We start from the raw sequence: 22,690 nt of genomic DNA, 5'->3' as shown, positions 1-22,690 counted from the left end.
TAAGAAGAGGACAACTACCCATACTTTTCACACTTAGACCTGCACGCTGTGCCCCATGATGATAATTAAAAGCAGCAGGTGACTCCTTCTGTCTGTTCAACGGCTAACTGCATCTCTCACCAGAAGCGCATGTGGCTCCATAGCATCCGAGCAAGGCTTGCAGCACAGGCCACTCCATTGTCCAAGCCCCAGTTCAACACCAAAACTTTATCTGACTCAGTTCTGTAGATTTACAGTGAACATCTCCAAGGAGGAATGAGGCTAGGAGGAAAAATTAATCGATCCACAAAACAACAGAGGACACAAATGAGAACAAGAACAAAGCACAAGAAGCAGAGGTAGAAGACAATGAAGGGCATGGGCAGCTGGGACTCAGAGTCAGCCTGCTGGACAGGGTGCTGATGTGCACAGGTGAAGGGCATTGCTAAGGGCAAGCAGCATGGTCAGGCACCTGTGGGCAGTCCAAGAGCTCACCTGCAGGAATTGCCCTATTCTCCCACCCCAGTTCTCCCTTGAATGCAGGGAGCTTTGTTGCCTGCACACCGATTCTGTCACCGCATGTCCTGTCTTACCCACTGTCTGTTTAGCCTCATCTCTGCCAAGCCAAGCTTTGTTGACCTGGTAGCTCTAATATCTCCCTACAACAGGTGAGCCCCATTTGGTTGCATAAATGGACCTGAGGACTTGGCCTGATGTATGCACACGTTCCGGCACTCCAACACCCTGCTCCAGCCTCAGGATCAGAATTCACACTGTCAGCATCTGGGACTACACGTGACAGAAAGAAAACCACTGCCAAGTACAAGAACTAGAAGGAAAAGTGTTAAACAACTGTTAAGGGCAGACTATGCCTGCTATAAATGCCTGCTAACAGAGGAATAGTTACAGAATCATAGAATCTTTTGAGTTAGAAAGGACCCTTTAAGGTCACCTAGTCCAACTCCCCTGCAAAGAACAGGGACACCTACAGCTAGATCAGCTTGTTCGGAGCCTGGTCCAGCCTGATCTTGAATGTCTCCAAGGATGGGGCTTCCACCACTCCTTTGGGCAACCTGTGCCAGTGCCTTGCCACCCTTATTGTAAAAAAATTCTTCCTTATATCCAATCTAAATCTCCCCTCTTTTAGTTTGAAATCATTTCCCCATGTCCTATCACAACAGACCCTGCTAAAGAGTCTGTCCCCTTCCTTCTTATAGCCCCCCTTCAGATACTGGAAGGCTGCTATCAGATCTCCCCAGAGCTTTCTCTTCTTCAGGCTGAACAGCCCCAGCTCTCTCAGCCTGTCCTCATAAGGGAACTGTTCCATCCTTTGGATCATTTTTGTGGCCCTTCTCTGAACATGCTCCACATCTTTTCTGCACTGAGGACTCCACATCTGGATGCAGTACGCCAGTTAAGGTCTCACCAGTGCAGAGTGGAGGGGCAGGATCATCTCCCTTGACCTGCTGGCTATGCTTTTTTTCATGCATCCCAGGATACAGTTCATTTTCTGAGCTGGGTTGGCACACAGAAGACATTAGGTTCCTGCTCTGGACATTTTATTTTATGCACAATCAGTGAAAATCCTCTAAGAAAAAATAAATTTTTACCCAACTGTTCTCATGTTTGGCAATTATTGTACACTGCTGTGTAGCATTTATGTGATGATGGCAGCATCTATGGCAATAAAAGCTAAAATTTGTTATCCAGTGTCACAGTGAAGCGCATGAAAGGAAGGCAATAAGCATGATGTACCTACAGGGAAAACAGCTCCAAAGACTTCAGTCAAAAAAGCTTCCATGACCCTCTGCCTCCAAGATGCTGGGATTTGTCTGGATACTGCTCTGCATCTCACCAAGCTCCACTAAAGCAGATCTCATGTGGCTCTGCCCATATGTTAACTCCTGACCTCTAGACAGCTTTTCAGCAAACCACATGGTTCACTAACAGACTTGATAGTGCCAGGGCATTTGCAAACCTACCACAGCTGTATAACAAATAGCTGCTCTGCTTCCAGAAAGGCCAAACCAGCCTGTGATTGCAATTTTAATGCAATTAGGCTGATTGCAGCTTTGCTGGACACTTTGCTAAAATGTCAGTTCCTTTCTGATTATCAGAGACTTTTCACAAGTGCCAATATCATTCACTTAGGATTTATAGTCTGTCTTCATCAACAAGGCAGGTAGCTTTCTGTGCTCAGATTCTGCCACCTGTGGTACTTTAATTCTCAGAGTGGACCCAAAAGCCAAAGCTGTTCCAATCATTCTGGAGAGATACCACCACGTCTTTAAAGAAGCAATAGCCTGGCTGTGAGCCAGACTCTTCTAATTAGCTCATGCAACGCATCCACTAAAAAAGCTACCTAATTAGACAAATCACTGAGCTAAAGCGCTCTCTGCTCAACACCACACATGAACTCCATCTTTATGTTTATACTCAGCATATTCATATAATATGAAAAATACATTTAGTTTCAAAATACAAGCAGAAAAACTGTGAAGGAGAGTAGACCTTCGAAAGAGGTGTTAAGCAAGAAGAGAACACGATGGATTTGTCAGGCCCCTGGGAGGCTCTCTTCAGCTAGCACTTCGCAAAATGCCTTTGTGTTGCTTGGCTACTGTTGTACTCAGAAGCAAAAAGAAAAATAATAAAAATTGAAAAAATGTAGAAGCTTTCCTGGTGGTCCACCTGCTTCCTTTCAGATACTGCTGCCTAGAGCTCTGGGCTAGCTAATTAACCCATACAGTCAGAGCCATTTGTTGCCTGTTTCATGGTTTTCTCCACGATGCCTGGTGATTTGTACCTGCCAGCCTCATGGCTCCAGCAGGTGCAGCCATGCTGAGCACCAAACTGGACCTGGAACAATGACAGAGATTCCAGCAGCTCATTTCATGGACTCTATGGACTTTTTTTTTTTTCAGATCAGCTTCTGCCCAAGGTTTTTACTCACTGATTTGAGAACATGCCCTGTTCCCAATGTGAACAAATCTCTGCGGAGTGAAACTTTTCATATGCTGACTTTGAGAAGCACCTTTCTTAACCATCAATAACCCCACTATTTTAGTTCTTGGTCTTCAGCAGAGGAGAAAATGCACCTTTATATTGAGTTGTGTTAGACAAGTCCGTGATGGGTGTCAAAGAAAACCTTGTGATTAAAGATCAATTATTTCCTCATTTTCATCTGAAGCTTAAGCCAAGGCTAGAATCAAAGCTTCCAGTGCTTACTGAGTAGTGGTCAAATGCCCCAGTGCTCTCTAGTGCTTCTTGCCATCACAGCACACAGTGATGTTCTTACACAACCGTAAGGTTTTACTGCACTGAAGATGTCCAGCTAGTCTCAAAGACATAATATAGGAAGGGAGAAATATAGTAGCATTCATCCATCGTTCTCAAATATATTTTAAGAAAGGTCCAAAAATTTTACATAATGAGTTTTCTCATTCTCACAAGAAGCTCGTGATCAGGGTATTTTACTCATTTTATTTTATTCTGCTTTTAGCTTTTATAAATTTATAACATCTCCATCATATCACTAAAACCTTGAGAAAACATCAGAACAAACAAAGCTGAAATTCCAAACTACAAACACAACTCCAGGAAACAGGTTTAAAGTGAACATTAATTATTTTGTGACTTGCAACAAAATTTATGAAAAATAGAAAAGCAGCATACTAGTCAGTTTAATCGCTCAGCATTTTAGACTCATATATTACAGAGAATCCCTTTGAAATGCTGAAATTGTCCTAAATTTTGCAGCCAACTCTCAGGTTCATTGACTCAGCATCATAACTCTTCTCCTTTCCCTTGCACATATCTTTGTGCAATGAGAGCACATATATCTGCTCCACTTCTGCTTCTATTTTCCTAACTGGTAAGAGGAGTAAGGGAATGTTTCTGACAATGTTTCTACTGCCTCAACAGTAGAGACACTACACTGACAAAGGACTCCGTGAATTGGGAAGTCTGAGTGTTACTGCCAGCCTTAAGTACACTGAAGGGAACAGGTGATGGTTGACACCAGCATCTCTCTCTCTCTCCACCTGTCAGCTTCCCCTCCTTTGATACCCTTGCAAGAATCGTTCCTTTGCACAAAACCCATTCCTTCACAGAATAGGTAGCAGGTATCTGCCATTACACAAACCCCATCTTGTCCCCAGAAGGATGTTCTGCCTTCTTTCCCATTCCTCTTGCTGCTGTTGTTCTCTACACTGAAAGTCTGGTACCCAGGAGTAGCAAAACAAACGCTTCTTGCACAGTGGTGAGTTTCCCCAAAGATAAGGACAATTTGCATGCAGTAAATACTTCAACTGTTACTTTCAGGAGCTTTCAGAGATCAGAGGAGGCACCAGGAGCAATGCAAACTAAGAGCCTTGAGCCTGCTCCTATTCTAAAGCTTTTAGAAATAGGGATTTTTTTTTTTGTCAATCATTGTCAATCTACAAGACAGCTGTAAATAAGTTAATTTGGCTACTGCAAAATATAGATGGAATGGTTTCAAAATCTGATATATATTTTTCTTTTGAAAAATCTTCTAGCTAGCAGTGACATCTATGGTGACAAGCTAAGAAATATACCAACAGCAACCTCATTTGTAGATTTGATGATTTGAAGCAAGCATTTCAGAGCATTAAGAGATTACTGTTCACAGATAGGGAGACCTCTCCTATACTCCGCTGTTTTAGCTGAGTCCTTCTCACCCGAAATGTTCCAATATTGGGATTTTGCTAGGGCGTGGTCTCTTTGATGGGGAAAATTACTGCTCAAGGTTTCTACTGCAAAAGATGAGCGTTTGGACAAAATCAAATCGTAACTGTATGTTTAAAATTAGATGTTGTTTGCAGGTTAAACAGCTGCACAGTATACTCTCTAAACCTCTCAGAAGCTGGGTGTGTCAGCTTCCAGTTTGGGAGATCTAGCTGTCGTAACATCACTGGATCTCCTAGAGAGAAACTGTCACCATGAGCAAAGCAGTCACAGACACCAGCCTAAACTCTCCATAAGCCTGCAAGTGGCTTTGCTTGGAAGGCTCAGAACCACGTAAGACTTCTTTTAGGCAAGATCAATTGTAATTTCTTGAAATCTTTCCCTCTATTCTCAATGTTTCTGAAGCACATTGCTACACAGATACTGGACAAACTATTTACCTATTGATAGGCTTGGGAGGGCGGCTATTTTCTTAACTAGGACATAGACATATGGCAACTTTTGGAAGAAGATGCCTTAAGAATGCAACTGTGATTTCCTTCCATGTAATAACGCATATTCTTAGGTGGTACAAAGCCACAGGGTACCACTGAGACTTGTCATATAGTTTTTAGAATACAAATTCATATAACTGATTCTTTTTTCAAGAGACTCCCTATGAATGCTGCATGAAACCTAAATGACAATGACGTACTGATACAGCTCCATTTTCACATTTTCTGCCAACTACAGAATCTCTAATCACAATTTTTAAACATCTTTGCCAAAGTTTAGTGTAACTAAAAAAGCAACCGTGATGATAATAACCAAAGCTGAAAGTGTACGGTGTACAAGATTCTGTTGCACTCAGGCTTATCCAATTTACTCATCGCAATTCTCAATTTCTACTACCTAGTCAGAATTCAATGTCTTGCTTTTCCAAAGCTCTGAAGAGAATCATACTGTTGATTATCCTTTGGCTGCTGGCATCCAATTGTTCCACATTAACTCTAAGAATTTCCTGCTCAAATTCAGATCTTATTTATTTTGGTCTTTAGGTTTTTCTGCTGTTGTTCATTTCTACATTTGACAAACTTTCATCACAAGCGTGTTCCAGCTTCTGACTGGCTCTCTAATGTACAAGCCCTGTAATCACCAGATATGACTGGCCTTTAATGTGGCTGCCATAAGCCCCTCTCATCCTAAAGACAAAGCTTGTAGCAGAGAAATACAAGGGCCATGCCCCAGGCTCTGTTTAATATCAGACAAATATAAATGCTTTCTACTCCTATAGCTCATCATTCAAACCTCTGTTCCAGTGAGACGTGTTGATTAGAACTATTTGTAAAAGAGCTTCTTAAATTCAAATGATCTTAATTCAACTGCAGTCTCAACCTGCCCAGTTGTTTTGTTTAGTTACTCTCTGAGTGAAGTGTTTATTCATATAGAATCACAGAATAACCTGACATGGAAGGGATCATTGAGACCAACCCCTGGCTTCACAGAAACAAACCCAATGTCTGAGAGCACTGTCCAAAAACTCCTTTAATTCCAGCAGCTTGGGGCCTTGAGCACTGCCCCGGGGAGCTATTCCAGTGCCTGTCCACCCTCCAGCGAAGAACTTTTTCCTAAAACCCAACTTGACCTTCCCTGACATAGATTCACACCTATCTTTCAAGATGACCTCATTTCCCCCTCCCACTTACATTGCAGAGAAACAACAAATATAAAAACCTTCTGTTACTTATCTCTCCTGGAATTTTCAGATGTATTGTCAGTTTCATTGCCATCTTATTTTATTAATTTACATGAAATCATGATATTTGAGCAGCTAATTGGTATGTAAAGCTTTCTGAAGATACTGAAGTCTCAAAGCCTGTTCAGTACAAAGGCAAACATGGCATTCCAAGAGCAGGGATTTGAATGGAGACAGCCCTAGAAGGAAATCAGTGTGAAAGAAAGGATACAACCAGCAGAGTCAAATTAGAAGGGAAAAGAAATAATCAACAGTCAACCTCGAACTGTGTTACAGCCTACATTCCTGTCATTGCCTTGATCATTTTGATTATAAATTCGTACTTTCTCATATACACTGTTCTTTTGCAATTTAGGATGATTAAAAAACCCAACTACCTGTTAGAATAGATCTGTTCCACTTCCATATCCTTGCAAAACCAAGTGCCCATGATGGATACTATGGCATTGTAAAATTAATACAACTGAACATAATTGGCTGAGTTTATCCTGCTATGCAACTTTGTATACCAATTTATTTTTTTCTTTAAGAACTTAATCCTTGTGTGACTGATCTGCAAATATTTTAGCTGTAGACGTTAAAGTTAAAACCTCAGTAGAGGGCTGATGGGGTGTCAAGTGTTGCACTTTTTTCAAGCTAGAACATTAAGCTGTCAGCAGAAAGGGTGACCGAAGGTTTAGAAAGATCCTTAGCAGTGCAGCTTTCTCTGCAAATGAGTTCTCTCAAGGATAGCAAAAGAACTAGTACAGCTTGTGAGGTTTTCTCCACGTTACATTTGGAGTTGTAAATCATTTACTGTCCCTGAAACGTTGATACAGTTGCCAGGCAGAGGCAGATAACTTATAAAATGTCCATGTTGCCAGGAAATCTACATTTAGGCATTTGGGGAAAAACAAAACAAGAACTGCACTCCCCACCCCCCCTCCAAAAAAAAAAAAAACACCCCAAAAACCAAATGTCTTGAGCAAACAGGGTGAGATGCAAAGAGAAAGAAGGAAAAATAACATGTACTTAATACTGTATATTTCTCCACAAAATAATTATGCCTAGTGAATTTTTGTAGATCTTTGTTGCAACGCATACTGTACAAAATTGGAGACAGCCAAACTGATTATAAAACAACATACCAAATTCACTGGCTGTTCAACTGGGAAAGATATAGGTGGCACAGCAGATTACTTTTCTTCAGTTAATAGATAATTTTTTTTTCATCTCATACCTTTGCCTTCAGTTAATTCCACTTTTTACTTTTCTGTCTAGCAGTGTTCCTGGCCTTTTTTTTTAAAAAAAAAAAAAGGAGCAGGCTAACCAATTTATTTTGCAATATGCCATGTTCTGCAGTATGCCCAGCAGCTGATACTGTGCAGCATTCAACTGCCTGCACCTTGAAAAATGACGGAACACAGTTCTGAAAAATTGTAGCTTCCTTTTACTTGGCTGCTGGATTACAGCTGCATTGCTCATCATACACCACCAAGATATGGATGCTGCTTTTAGGAATAATACAACAGAAAATTAGACTGAGAATTTGAGCGAGAAGCTACCTTACTTCTGCATGAGAAAAGCTGGTTTCCCTGGCTTTATGCTGCTTAGTCTTTGCTTCCTCTCATTTCTGAGATGCACATACTTTTGTTCAACAAATTCTGTCTTATTTATCTTCCTCTCTCCCTTCTTCTATTATTGTTATGAGTGCCAAGAGCAGCCAAAATTAAACTTCAGGACTCAGAAATTAGATGTCTCTCTCAATACGCCATCTTTTTCACTTCCCAGCTATTCACACTGTTCCATTACTGTGGCATGCTTGACAGCTTTTTCATTTTCATTTCATTTTACTGGATGTGTTCCTAAGAGAAAAATAATTATTTTATGTCAAATATGACTGGAAGGGGGATGGCCTGCAATAATACTCTCCGTCCCCCAAAGTATGAAAATAAATTATAAATATGCCTTTATTTACTTAATCCAGAGAAAATATTTTTCTTTACTTCTCCAGTGACTGATAACAAAGCATTTCCTGAGTCCCTACTTTATGAGTTTTACCTGACTATGAAGTCATGGCTAGATCCTTTCTGAACATCAGCGAGAGCACACACAGGTCCTTGCAAATTGTACCAGCCAACATTATTTTAATCTTATGATTTAGAAACAGCCTCAGATCCCTGAGTTGCAATGCATTTGTGGCACCAACATTCTGGAGAACTTTTTACAGCTCCTGTAGTGGCCATGGGAATTGAGAAATAAAAATTGCCTGAAGTAATCTAAAAATAATTCAAAGATTTTTTTAATGTATGTATTAAAGCTAATCTCAGTTCACTCACCGCAGATTTATATGTCAACACCACTTTGAGCATGTAGACTGACAAAAAGACGACCATAACAGAGAAACAGAATTCAGGTACATCAATCCAACATGCTGGGTTCCCTCTCAATCACTAGTTTGATATACTGCAGCTCTGATCTGTTTTGTATTTACTCTGCACGTTTTCACCTACAGTCCTTGTACTCCTAGAATAAATCTACTGAAAAAAAAAAGGTTTTTTTCAATTTAAATTGTTTGGTTTCTCTAAGTTTGTTCTGAAATATGAAATATTTAGGTCCAGAATCAAGACATTTCAGTCTGGAAAAGTTTCTTCTGAAACACTGCACACCTGCCAGAGATATCCTGCCCACCAGGATGGCCAGCCTCCCTCCTTGCATCGCACATAAATTAATAGCTTCTTTTTATGTACAAGGCAAGAAAATACATTGCAAAAAACTAGTTATTTGATAGTCTTTCCCCATGGCCCCCCACCTGCAGTCCTGATTAAATTGGCACTTTCAAAGTAGCACTCTTCATATTAGCAGGTATTTTCTACAAGCCATTTTATTCCTTTCATCTTCTTCCAACTTTTCCTCAGGAGTAGAGGCTGTTGAACTGCCATTAAATGTTATTTCTGGCTGGCAAATAGGAAGAAAGGTTGATTTTCATCCCAGCTGGGATAAATCTTTTGACTTGCACAACTTCCCAAGCAACTCTAATAAATTAGAGAATACATTTATATTTTGTTTTGATCATCAGCTAATTTTGATTCTTTCAGTTTGTTGATCAAGATCTGATTAAGTATTTGCCTGTGACAACATCCAACCCTTTAATGGTGTCATATTGTGAAGAATCCATTCAAAACACTTAACATTTCTAACTTCGCATGACACTGACTTTGAAAATATAACAAATAGTAGAGGGCCAGAGTGACCAGCATGTAGGAAACCTGTCCTGTTCAGAATAAAAAAAACTTATTTTATAAAAATATTTACTATACATGTAAAGATCAACTCATGCTACAATTATTTCTTCATTGTAAATCTGGAGCCCAGTTGAGAGATTAGTGAAAAGGAATGTATAGAATGGAGAAAAGAAATGGATAGAATACTAACAGCTAAAAGCTTCACTGAAAATCTCCAGAAGACACAGTATCTTTTTTGTACTACAAAACTAACAAGCCGAAGAACACATTGACTGATCTGCAACTTTATTTTTTCAAAGAGTGTTCTGATTAAAGTAAGGTTATCTCTTTAAAAGTGCTATATTTTGAAAGAAGACAAATCAGTTTGGTAGCTCAAGGAATGATCTCTAACAGTTTTAATGCAACAAGCATTATGACAAGAAAATGTTCTAGAACTTATCTAATTGTTGTTTTATTTTACTTCTTTAAGTAACTATAAGTAGCAAATTAAAAATAGAAGTAGATAGACAATGCAATTTTCATATTCACAGAAAGTGAAGCTAAAGGTTTTTTGATTTTTTTTTTGCCTAAGAAATCTCACAGAAATTTGAAATATTTACATCTGTACTATTCAATCTATTTCCCTAGAAATAGTTTGCTAATAGAAAATCATAATTCTGCTTCATTTCCACAATCTGCAGGAGAAATCTGGTCTGTTAAATAAGTTACCTTACTTGAAATACTATTGATGATGTGTTGACCCAGGTAAGCTTTAACAAAAACTGTATGCAATGAAAATTCACATCTACTAGGGCAGCAAGCAGCTAAAGAAATGTGTATGCTCTTGGAGGTGATGCCTTTCTGGTATCGTGACATCTAGATACATTATTCATTGTATGGTCTAGATGCCACCATGATACATTCAGTCATGCTCATCTAATAGAGCTTTACACCTGTATGTGCATGTGCTTCTTACTCACATTAACACTGCAGATACTAGAAGACACACAGAAACTCTGTGCCTCATGGTTCTCATAACCCTCACACCCAAGTTTTCAAATATCTGTTATGAATCTGCATGCATCTCACTTGACTAGAGATTAGAGAGACTAATTTTAAAGCAGAAGACTATTTTTTCTACAGCCTCCTACTTGTGACTACCATCAGTCCCAGCTTCAGATCCATGCTGACTGAATAACTAATTCAAGGCAGTTAGAATGAAAGGCAAGAGAACCAAGAGGGTTGGATCATGCAAGGCAATTACATTATTTTCCCATTTGGAACCGTGGCTTAATTGTAAGCTGCTGCTTAGTAATCTGAGAGAGGTGGGATTGCATTTTCCAACTCTGCTCAGTTTTCCCAGTCTTTTATAATAAAATATTTGGCTTTCAGGAAACTGTGCCTTCTGCAACTAAACCATTTTACTCTAAGAGTGCCTGGAGACTATTTCACAAGCTCAGGTAACAGTGACAGATTTCAGTCTACTGTGGTTAAAATGTTTCACTTCAAACATGTTTTTAGACAGAACGCCAATATCTGTCATAATCAACTTCAGGCTCTTGCTGAGCAGCCTTCTTGCCTTGGCTAGTCCTCCTGAGGCCTAGGTTAGACACTTCTCACTAGAAAGATTTCCCATTTAAATGCATCAACTCTTCCAATTTGGAGTGGTGGCTACTGTATGAGAGAACAGAGACAATAAGTAAAAAAAAAAATCAGCGGATGTAATTACATCACTTGAAGGCACTCAGTGTTTGCTTGCCTGTTGGCTTAAAGCTGGGCAATTGCAAAGGAACAAAGCCTAAATTATCAGTCTAATTGTATGTCTAAGAACAACATGTGGTTGAAACTAGATATAGCAGAGTAATTAATTCCTTTCACCATCTTGACTCAGGCAAGCTTTGTGTCTCCATTAAATTCTTTTCTTATTTTATGCTCCATCACATGTTTTTATTTTACATTAGACATCTTTTACAGGCAAGGTTACATTACAAAACCTTGAAGCATTACTAAAAATTTATCCTCACTGCAGAAAAGCAGGACCTTTTCCTGTCTTCTCAATTACTAATATTTTGCCTATAACAATACTCTATATACTAAACAGGCCAAAGCTAGGAAATTTTTCATGTCTTTACAAGTCCAAGAATAGATTTCACAGATACATACGGAAGTATATATTCTTTAATCCCAAGGCCCTTTAAAATAGAGAACAACCAACAGAAAGATTAGGGAAGTATTTACTTTCAACATGGAGCTTTTAGGAAAACGTTGGATCCCTTTAGGTACAGTGGTATGACTGCTTTAATAACAGAATGCTGTCTAGCTGATCCGAGGTTATACTGTGGATACTCTCCTCTTTTTATAGCTATCCAGGGGAAGGCATCATAAAATGCCTCCACAGGCCCAGCTCTATGATGTAGTTTTTGACAGAGATGCTGTTTAGAGTCATGGAAGTAAAAGCTCCATAAAATGTGAAGGAAACTGAATGTAAATTGAATCTAAATGGGCCCCAGCACAGTGAAAACAAAAGCTTCTCTCAAAAAGCGAGCTGTCTTTTCAGTCCCTTCCAACAGTTTGTACTTGCATTTTACTATATAATTTTGCTGATCAAACACTCTTAAAATAAGCCAGTTGAATAGAGCAGCTTCCTATCCTCTACAGATAAAACAACATAAAATGGAGATGACTAAGCATCGGTTACTTGTCTTTGCTGTAATTATAGTATTTGGCCAGTAGCTTTTATTGGGGTAGGTTAGAATTCATTGCTCATCTGAGATATGCAGTTCCTTCATGCGAACTTTCTGAGACTGCGTTAGCCATTCCAAAGGAATTAGTAACTTAATACACCCATACACACAGCATTAAAGTTTCCCAAATACCCATTTAAAAAGATAAAGTTATTGAAAACTGGGCAATTCATGAAACTGTTTATAAGAAACTGTCTTTAATCTTAAGATACTTATCCTAACTTGGATCGTTTTGAAATTTGTCTGCAATTCTATCACTAAAATGACTTTAAAAGCTGTAAAGGAAAAAAGAACCAATTAGACTAAAGAACTTGAGGTCCAAATCCATTGCTGTGACATGACAATAAAGCAGTATTATTAATACAAAGTGATAATGCCAAGCATTGCACAAGTAGAGCAAAATATGATTCCCTTCCAACGGAGAAAACGGAAAATCAATAACTTAATTCACCAGTATGCTTTGTGTGACCTCAGCAGAAGCATACTTATCACTTCAGTGGAAGATGCTGCTCTGCAGACAGTGGATTCCAAGCCTACTTGTTAGAAGACCAGGTTTTCAGAGGTGGTAAAAAAGTTAATTTGAAGAATTGACAAAATACTTGCACCAAACCATTTGGAGAACATGCACAAGAGGACATATGAAAGTTACTCTTATGAAGTCTCATCACCAGATCATTCTGAATCACCTAAAAGTGCTCAAAAGGCTCTCAAAAGCAAACTACTAGAATGAAGAACAAGCAATAAAATGAAGAGCACTTGTAAATGAAGATCTTAGAGTGCTGGTGGTGGAGAAATCCTTTTTGGGATTTAAATACAATTTAAATACAATGGAGTCACTTTCTAGATTTTGTCAGGCTGTACAGTCCTCTAAGCACCAGGAAAAGTCTCTTTCTCAGCTTGTACTTTTGGCAGGTTGCCTGCCCCCACTTCTCAGTAGTCTCCACTGTGCTGCAGACTCTTGCTGCTGGGCTCCCCTGTCTGTCTGCCACTGAGCTCTGGAAGCCGCTGCTCTCCTATTAAGATCAGAAGAATTTCCTCCTTACTTACAGCAAAGTCATGTAGAGAGATGTGAAGGAAGAGAAACTTAACCAAATGTCTAATTACCAGAACTCAGACCCTCTTGTTGTATTTACCACAGTGCTCAAAATAAACAGTTACAATCCTAGGTGCTCCTGGAGAGATCAAAATGCCCAGATGAACTGCGTATATTGGCAACAGGATATCATAGCAGTTACTTTCCTGCCGCCTCAGATAATTCTTGGGTCCTCAAGACCTCATTTAGCTCCTTTACATCTTAATCAAACAACCATTAGAAAAAAAAAGATTATTATTCAAAACCAGCCTGTCTGACCACTGAAACTTGTTTTGATTTACCAGCAGTGGAATTGTTCCAGGTTTCCATCAAACACCATATTGGTAGGGAATACGGATTTTGTACAGCAACTGTGATCCAGTGCTGACACTGAAGTTCTAGGAGAAAATGTTGTTCTTGAAAACTTTTTACTCAGGTGTCCTCTAGGAACAAAGCTTACTCAACCACTCGTCTATCATCTGCCTAGCCCCTGCTGTTCCTTGGATTTTGTGAAGACCCATAAATGAACAGTTCTGCATCCCAGCTGAGGACAAGGCAGGAGTGCTTCAGTCCTTGGAGCTTATTTGGCAGACATTAGCTACCAATTAACATGTGCATATATTGGGAGCAGCTGCAGAACTGCTGTCTCTCACGGGGCTTGGAGTATTGTGGGGGAGAAGGCTGAGAAAGCAGAGACAGCAAAATCTGAAAGGAAGCTGGCTTCAGGACTGTTTTGAATTAGCAAGAATAGTATGTACTGACTACTGCTACTGAATAAGGCTGCTAACCTTACCCTGTTACCCACATGTTACCTGGCTTTTGTGTTTAAAAATCCCACCTTTGAGGGAGAAGTGTTGTAATACTATTGTCCCAGGACACAGGAAAGGCATTATTCATGGGAGGATGTGCTGTATTATTAGAGAAACTGGAAAGAACAAATAGTCCGTTTTCCCTGTATCTTAGCTCTTCCCAGGTGGAAGAAAGCCCTTAAAGCCTTTTCTCTTTTCTAATTGATCTCTTCCTTTCTTAACATCGTTTCTTGTTCTTAGGCTGCCATGTTAATTTACTTTTCTCCTTTTCCTAGAAGGAGGGCTTTTGGCCTAAAGCTTCCAAAATGTTGTTTTCCAGTCACATAACTACTGAATAAGTGGCCAGATTTAGAATACAATTACTTCTATCCATTACTTTTAGAACATCTGTAAGACATATATAGAGATTCCTGAGCTCTCCTCCAGCCTCATCTATTTTTTTTTCCATAGTTGTAAGACATAATCTTTATAATTCAAGAATAGAGATATTGACTGCCGAGAAAAGAACAAATGCTGGCAGATGTAAAGCCATTGGTTTTGCCATTTCTGTTTAGGGCCATGAACACCGTTGCTGAGGAAATTCCCCAGCACTGCAAGAAAAAAAAAAATTCAGCCATAAGAAAGAAGTTGGTTTTCCAATTTATCTCTCCTTTTGAAGCCGAAGCACCTCACAGAAACATTTTTGTAGAGGTGGTTGGCAGAAAGGATGGCTCAGTTGAAATAAGCTGAGAAATCACACACTGGTTTTCAGAGCAGACAAGTTCATCGCTTCATCAATACAAACTTACTCGGGGATCACTAAACACGTGGTGGCCAGAACCAGAACACTGATGATCACAACCATCTCATTCTTTACTGATGGCACTGTCCTTTGAGCAGATTGGTACATGACTGCTGTTTGCAGCAAACACTGAAAAAAACCTCTCAGCTTTGGTATGCATATAGGAAGTTTGTAACCTCTGGCACAGGGCAAGCAATGAGAATTTGCTATGCACCAGGAGTTTCAATGAGGGAAAGTGCAGTGCCTCTTCTCTTTTTCTCTGGATTAAACTGGAAAAAAACCCCAGAGCTCTTCCATTGTTGTTTGTTTTTCTCTTAGAGGAATCATTAAAACTGATTGCTCTGGCTGATTTACAGGAACTCAGGTTAAAACAATAAAGATCTAAAATGCTTACTGAGAGGATAATGTAATTTGCTTTGCTAGTTATATCGTTGCAGGTGGGCACAGCTCTAAGCCTGAACATTCCCACAGAAAACATCCCCAAAGCATCATGTTAATAGACAATAGAAAACAGTCAGAACTGTTTTCAAAGAAAGGATAATTCCTGGAGGCAGAATATCTGCTAGTGAAATAAACTAAATTAACTTTTAAAATTAACACTGTGTGACTTACGCAGATTATACAGAGTAACCCCTTCACCTCCTGTTACAATTTGTTTGCTACTCATAAGAAGAACAAACCAGATTAACCCTCTACCCTGTGAGGCAATTTTGTTGCTCAAATAATAAGGAAAAAAAGCCATATGATCTGAGATTCTGTTCCATTCCTCAGCTGAATACATATGTGCACCGTTCAATCCTTTCCAAATTCACAAAACTTCATTGTAAGTCAAAACCACACACCTCTCTCCAACAAATACTCTAAGAAAACCCTTCCTTCTTATTTTTAAGCCAGTGATCTAGCAATCAGCATATATCCATTACAAATGCCTACTGGGAAGGTGGCAGAGAACACTTGACCTTCTTGGCTAGAGCTTTGTAGTACAGCTGATTTTCAACACCTGACCATTCCCTTCACATACTCCTTGGGGAAAAGCAGACTCTGCTTTCAAACACAGCAATTCCATCTTTCCCATTGGGATCAGCTAGCCTAGTGAAAACACAAAGACTGTACATTAGTAAGCCACTTTTCCTTAATATCTTGCACCAACCACTTTCTGAGGGTGTGCTGTGTGAAAAGTATTGCTGTATGTTTTTGATACCTTGCGTTCTGCTTCTCTGGAGTTGAGTCCTGGCTGGCACTGTACACCTTTCCTTTACCTGCTGTACATGGCTGCTCACAGCTGATAGGATGCACACACACAGTTCTAGCTTGCAATGATCTTTCTAGGAAGAATGCTTCGATGGCTAAGTTTCTCCCTGTGTGGAAAAAATACAGATCATGGCCTGAACAGGTAGCTAGCCCATGAAAAAGCACTTCTGCTAGCTTGGGAACACAAGTAAACTGCTTCTAGTTTTTTGCACTTAGCTAGAAGAAACTTGTTTGTGAGTAACTTCTCTGCAGCTGTAACTAACTCTCCCTGCTTTCTGTGAATGACCTTGCTTATCCTGATACAAAATGCTTTATCATCTCCCACTGTTATATGCAGCCACAGTACTAAGGGGGTTAAAGCAGACATCTTGCTGGCCTGCCACCACTGATATCTGCTGGGGAAATCCCAGAGCAGAGACTCTACTGGCAAGCTGCCCCTAGTAATGTGAGTACCTCTCTGTTAAACTGATGGATATTAACTTGCCTCTGTGTACTTCTTGATTGGTAAATCTTATACAGAAGCACTGGCGCTTTTGCATTACGCTCCTAAATCAGGTTTTGTTCCAATTTAAGCATATTACTTTCTGTATCATAACTTCAGAGAACAGTTTGTTCCCCTTCCTATTTGCAGAAACTTTTGAAATATTTAAAGATTCATCTGTTCTTTCTTTGGGACAAAATACAGTTCTTTCAATTTTTCCTCACAGGCCAGTAGAGTTTCAAAGTGGATAAGACGACAAGACAGAGAACACGAGGTTCACATTCTCTACTACTTCCTCAAACTTCATTCTGAGAAAATTAATGTAGAATTGAAGGAAAGTCAAGACACTTTCCTAAGAGAATTTGAATTATACTCACAGCAAAAAGTTTCCTCTCCTTTGGCAACTTTAGGAGTCTTATCAAACAAACAAGTCAGCTGCCCTCAGCAAAGCAGAAGAGAGAGAATTCAGAAGAGATAGAATTCAGCTACAGGCAGCTAAGACTCTACCTAAAATAAACTATAAAAGACAGGCAGGAAAAGATATTTTCAGTCTTCTTCTAATCAACTCCAAAGATTTGCATAGTAACAAATCTTCCTACCTGAAGAGTTCCTCCTTAGAGCAGGAAAACAATTCCCAAGTCTCTGAGGCTGCCGGGCTGAAAAATCTCAGCAATCAGTGGGTGCAGCTGAGGTCTCACTGCAGGTGACTGTTAACACTTGCTCCACCACTTGCTGAGCAGATGCTCTAGGTTCCTTGTACCAGCACACCTGGTGATTATAAAGTCATCCTTAATTATTCCTGATTGCTTTAAAAATCAACCTGATTAATAAAGCAGCATAACAATACTGAGCATTTACAAACACTTACATGAGTATAGAAGATCAATTTTTAATAATGAAAACTTTATCATCTGTTGTAATGGGGAAGTTAACTTGTCAGATTGCATTGCTAGATTTTTATTCATTTACTTTCTATTTATCAGAATCTCTTTTACTGACAAACTCAGTACTTCCTATAGTACTTGCCTTAGAAAGGAAGGTACAAATAGAAGGTGGGCTGTATTTCTGACATTGAAGTGAAGCAGAGGTGGTTTGTTTAGCAGTATGGTGCATCAGCGTGAATTTGGACTGCATTTTTGCTCAAGGAGAGCAGCATAGTATGTAAGGTTTGTTAAAGATAGAGAATCTGATAGCTCAACAAGCTAAGAATGCAATCTCAAAATTAAGTCTGCAGTCAGATATTCGTGGGCAGATCGCATATGTTTCATTCCTAAGCATCCTGAGGAAGAAGACTGCTACCATAACACATTCTAAATCATCCAGAGGAAAAGGCACAGCACCTCATAGAGACTAGGCTCATTTGACTGTCTCTAGAAATAACACAACCTAGAAACTCCACAGGTGGTTGAATAGGTATGGATCAAATAAATCCCTATTTTCCCTTCTATGTGTTGACAATGAGATAACATCTACAGAGTTTTTAAAAACTTGTTGTACTGGACATAAAAAGTGAATACGTAGAAAAGCTGCTAATCCTCATGAGAACATCCCTGATAAATGGGCTTTGTTTTACCATATATGTAAGAAGTCAGCAAATGGTATTTCATATCTAGTCTTCATGGAAAAATGCACTGCCCAATCCGAAGTACAAGAATGATAGTATTAAAGGAAGTGTATTCATCCCTCCAGTCCATGTATGCATACTCTAATTTTTAAGTATATGACTGAAAAAACACTTTCATAATAGTTGGTGAAACTGGAAAAGATAATAAAACCCAGGTTCTAAACCACAGGTCTCCAAATGATGTAGAGGATCAATACTCCAGCTAGATGACACTGAATCTCTGCTCCAGTTTAGGGACAGTAAGGTAGAGAGTAACCCTAAATGTATTTAATGTCACCCAGAGACAGGGACAGAGCCGTGATGCCTGAGTTTAAAGCATATGCTCCTTTGACTACTAATATCAGTAGCATTTATATCACTGCAGTCTGCTGTCATGCCAGGTGACACTCGCTGTAATTGCACAGGCAATTCACTTGATCTAGAAAGGCCAAGAAGAATCATTCATTTCACCTGTTTATACAATAGACAGAGTAAATATAGTAGCCATAAAATTAGTAGGAATAAAAATTGTGGTTAACTTGCATTCCACATTGGTCTTAAGTGTCTTACTTTATAGCAAGTGTTAATTTAATTTATGAAATTTAAGGCAGAATACTTTAAAGCCATAGATGTCTGTCAGAATGAACCTTGATCTGCCCTTGATGGATGACAGTGACAGACAGTTGGCATTTCAGGACAGTCTGCAGCACTTCTAGACTGTACAAGGGGAAGAAAAAAGGAAAAAAGAAAGTAATTATGATCACCAAAGACACAAAGCTTCTTATGCCTTCTTTCATATTCTGTGAACATTCCCCCTGCAAGCTTCACCTTCCACATTATTAACCACTTATTTAAGAATGGAATAAAAGCTAACACAGAAGCTGCCCATCTAAGGCAGACTGGAAATGCCAGGTTGAAATCACAGGTTGCAGCATGGCAATATAAAAGAACTTATGGCCCTTAAATTTTTTTGGACTGATTTGTGAATGAAGTGTGCATACCTCTGGGAAACATTCATTTTCCAAATGGCTTTGGGTAGCGTATCTCTAAATGAATACATAAGCAAGCCCTCTCTCTCTTAAAACTTTAGTAGTGTTCGCATTATAATTGCTAAGTGATATTTGTGTTCAAAACAACACATTAATCATAAGAGACATGACCTTTAGAAAGATAACATTCTCACTCTATGGTTTTTTGTTTTTACCTTGGGACAAGATACTGCATAAGTTAAGACAGATCACATTTAATAGAAATGGAAGAAATGATAGAGTCATTTAAATCATACCAGCTATCATTTTATGTAAGAAAAAATATAGTCATACGCAATTTTTTCTACAATGCTCAGTGGCATATTGTTTTGTGATATCTGTTTTTAATTACTAGATAGCATTTCCACACACTGGTTTTGCAGCTTACCAATAGCATCTTTCTAATAAAGAATACTTTGATGTTAAAAAAAAGGTAGAAACTCCAGCTGAAGTGAGAATAGTTGAAATGGGAAAAAAATAATTGTATAAAAATAACTTCCAGGCCTGGGTTGTTTTATTTCTTCAGTGTTATTTTAAGTATTTTGTCTGGAAGGAGCTTAAGGTAGAAGGACTACATCTTTACACGAGATTTACAGAAAGTTTGTTGTTTTACTGTCCTGGAAAATCTCCATTGCAGAGGTCATTTAAATGAAAGTCATAATGAAAATGGCTGAAGAAATTTACATTTTCTTACATTTGTGCACATGCAAGAACATATCTATAATTCATCACAATTGATAAGAGAAGAGCTCAAAAAGGGAAACATCAAAGTTTATCATTAAGAATCATCCATGCTTTTAGTATGAAGGGGCTTGGCTTTGTACCCTGGATTTGCAAATCTCATCCCCAGTTATACAATTGTGACCTGTCAGAAATGAAATTGCTTGTCATGAAGTATTGCACAACCCCATAAATAATTAGTGTTTCCATTTTCCAAAACAAATTGATAAAACCAATGCTTAGCTTACTTCTTTCAGCCCAAGAAACTCTGTCAGACTTGAGATGTTAATTCAATTATCCACAGTTGGAATGATAAAAACAGATTTTCAAGCTCATCCCCTTGTGAGCATGAAGGGCAGGTAGGATTTAGATGACTTCAGAGTAAATACAAATGCCTTTTAAAATCTAACAAACATTGCCAGGGTTTTCTTCTTTGTGTTTTATTTTATTTTTTTATCATCTATTCAAAGTAGCTATTCTTCTATTTCACTAAAGGGAAAGACATCCTCTGGAATATGGGATAGGACTATCTGCCCGTATATTCTGGCAGTCATAAGTCCAAGGGTCATTTGCAAAAAAAGCATTCCGTATTTTGGTGACACCAAACAACTTTCCATAGAAGATACAGCTGAGTAGAAACCTCAGTGATCAAGAGATACTGCAAGCAGACTATGTCCTTGCACTTGAACACTGAAGTTCAGTGGCAGATATCCATCAGCACATCACAATCCCACATCAACTTAGTTTAAGGTCAGACATTTCTGCAGAGAAATGTGCATTTACTTCACATGAATTAAAAATAAAAGCAAATCTAAGCAGAGGGAGGTATGGATTTAGGAAGCATTCAGCAAATACTATTTTACAAAACATGCAGAAACCTTAAGTGACTCCTGTGAAACTTAAGGCCTGAGATCCTGGCAGGATTGCTAGTGAAGTCAAGCAAGCAAGCAAAACAGGCTGCTTGCTAGAAATACGATAGTCGAAAACAAAGGCAGGTATCAAGTTTGGTTCAATGTTTGTTTCTGGAGACTGACATACAAATTAGGGATAGAACTGCTCAAAAAACAAAACCGTCCTGGAGGGAACAGAGTTGTTCAAATTGGCTTATTTGAGTCCTGTTTGCTAGGAAGGCAATTCAAAAATAACCCAGGTTAAACGTTTACCTTGAGTTGTCAACATTTCTATTTATACTTTGAATTGTTTTGGGACAGAGGCTAATGAGAAGGATATGACAACTATAATTTGATTTTCGTTTTGTACATTAGCAAATTTTGCAAGCAGTTCTAAAGAAGTTTGAGGACAGGTACACTAGGGGATGGAAAATTTATATATCAAGGGACTTGCTGCTTGGTCACAGTCAGATGTCTAGGCTGGAATGGGAGACACAACATGGATCCATGAGGCCTCACCTGCACAAAAACTGTGATTATGAAGAAACAAAGTACAGCCTGAGGTGTCATATTATGATTATAAAAATTGATCTGTGGCATCATAAAAAGAAAAAACAGAAGATCATTTCAAAGTTTGCAGTAAACTCCTTTCATACGGTCATATATAGCTATCCAGATAGAGATTTCCATACACTAGCAGGTCATGCAGATTCTTTCAGTATCCAAAAAACACTACACATCCCAAAAGAAGAAAGAAAAAGAACAAAGGGAATGTATGATGGAGAGTAGAGATGAGAGGACTCTCATTCTGCTCCCGCTATTTTGAGAAGTATCAGTATTACCTGAGAAGGTGCAGCAGTATGTAATTCACATTATAAATAAAGGAAGAACTATCATCAGGTATTTCAGCTGTTAGCATAGCTGACCTGTTGGCTAATATGTCCATCCTCTTTTCCCCTTTCTTGAATTTGCTTCATTAGAGGACTGAATAGAGTCTTCATTACACAGAGATGATTCCATCTTCTGCAGAGTGAAGCTGCTACGGAATTTTCCAATGAAAACACTAGGTGCATTGACACTTGCAAGGACTCAACATTTTACAAGTCAGTCAGGCCCCCAAATGGAACTGTGTGCAAGTCCTTAGCCAAAAGCAGTCTAAACTTGTAGATGCTCCAGATTTTTGTGCACTAAACTCATGTTAGAACCCTCTGAATGACACTTTTCTCTTTTTGGAATAGCTTTTATTATCTGTTAGCTTAGGCCATTTGCTCTATTTCAGAACTAAATGGATGCAATTTTCAAAAGTAGTGTACAAGCCTACCAACAAAGCCCAAGCAAAAAATCTCTATGAGCTCATGAATGACCCCATAAAGAAACAACCTATTCAGTGATGTGTTTCTCAAAATAAACTGAAATATATTGCATACACCTGCTAAAGTAACTGATTCTGTGTCCCACCTCATCCTCCTAATAGTATTTCAGCAGAGTGCCACATTGCCTCTGGACAGCAGAGAGGGACTGTGTGTCTTGATAGCCTTTCAGTGAAAACTGATCCAATGTAATGTCTTCTTTAGTTGCTGATTATTCCCCCTGGTCCAGCTGTAAGATGAATGTGAGCTTGTGCACAGCTTATAGGCCCTCAGTTGGCTTTGACAACATGGAAAGTTGCAGCTCTCTGTCTGGGATCTAT

General features: G+C 38.9%; 1 long non-coding RNA gene across 2 annotated transcripts in view; it reads right to left on the bottom strand.

Moving 5' to 3' along the window:
- Nucleotides 1-22,690, bottom strand: part of LOC110399267 — a 248,452-nt gene that overhangs the window by 106,333 nt on the left and 119,429 nt on the right. For both annotated transcript variants that reach the window (XR_002439059.1, XR_002439060.1), the window contains exons 3-4: nucleotides 17,359-17,527; nucleotides 16,229-16,385 (exon numbers count right to left, since the gene is read on the bottom strand). This is a non-coding gene — a long non-coding RNA (uncharacterized LOC110399267). The remainder of the gene's footprint in view (nucleotides 1-16,228; nucleotides 16,386-17,358; nucleotides 17,528-22,690) is intronic.

Source organism: Numida meleagris, chromosome 5 (assembly GCF_002078875.1).
Source record: "Numida meleagris isolate 19003 breed g44 Domestic line chromosome 5, NumMel1.0, whole genome shotgun sequence".
NCBI lineage: Eukaryota > Metazoa > Chordata > Aves > Galliformes > Numididae > Numida > Numida meleagris.
This window is presented reverse-complemented; position numbering and strand designations above follow the sequence as displayed.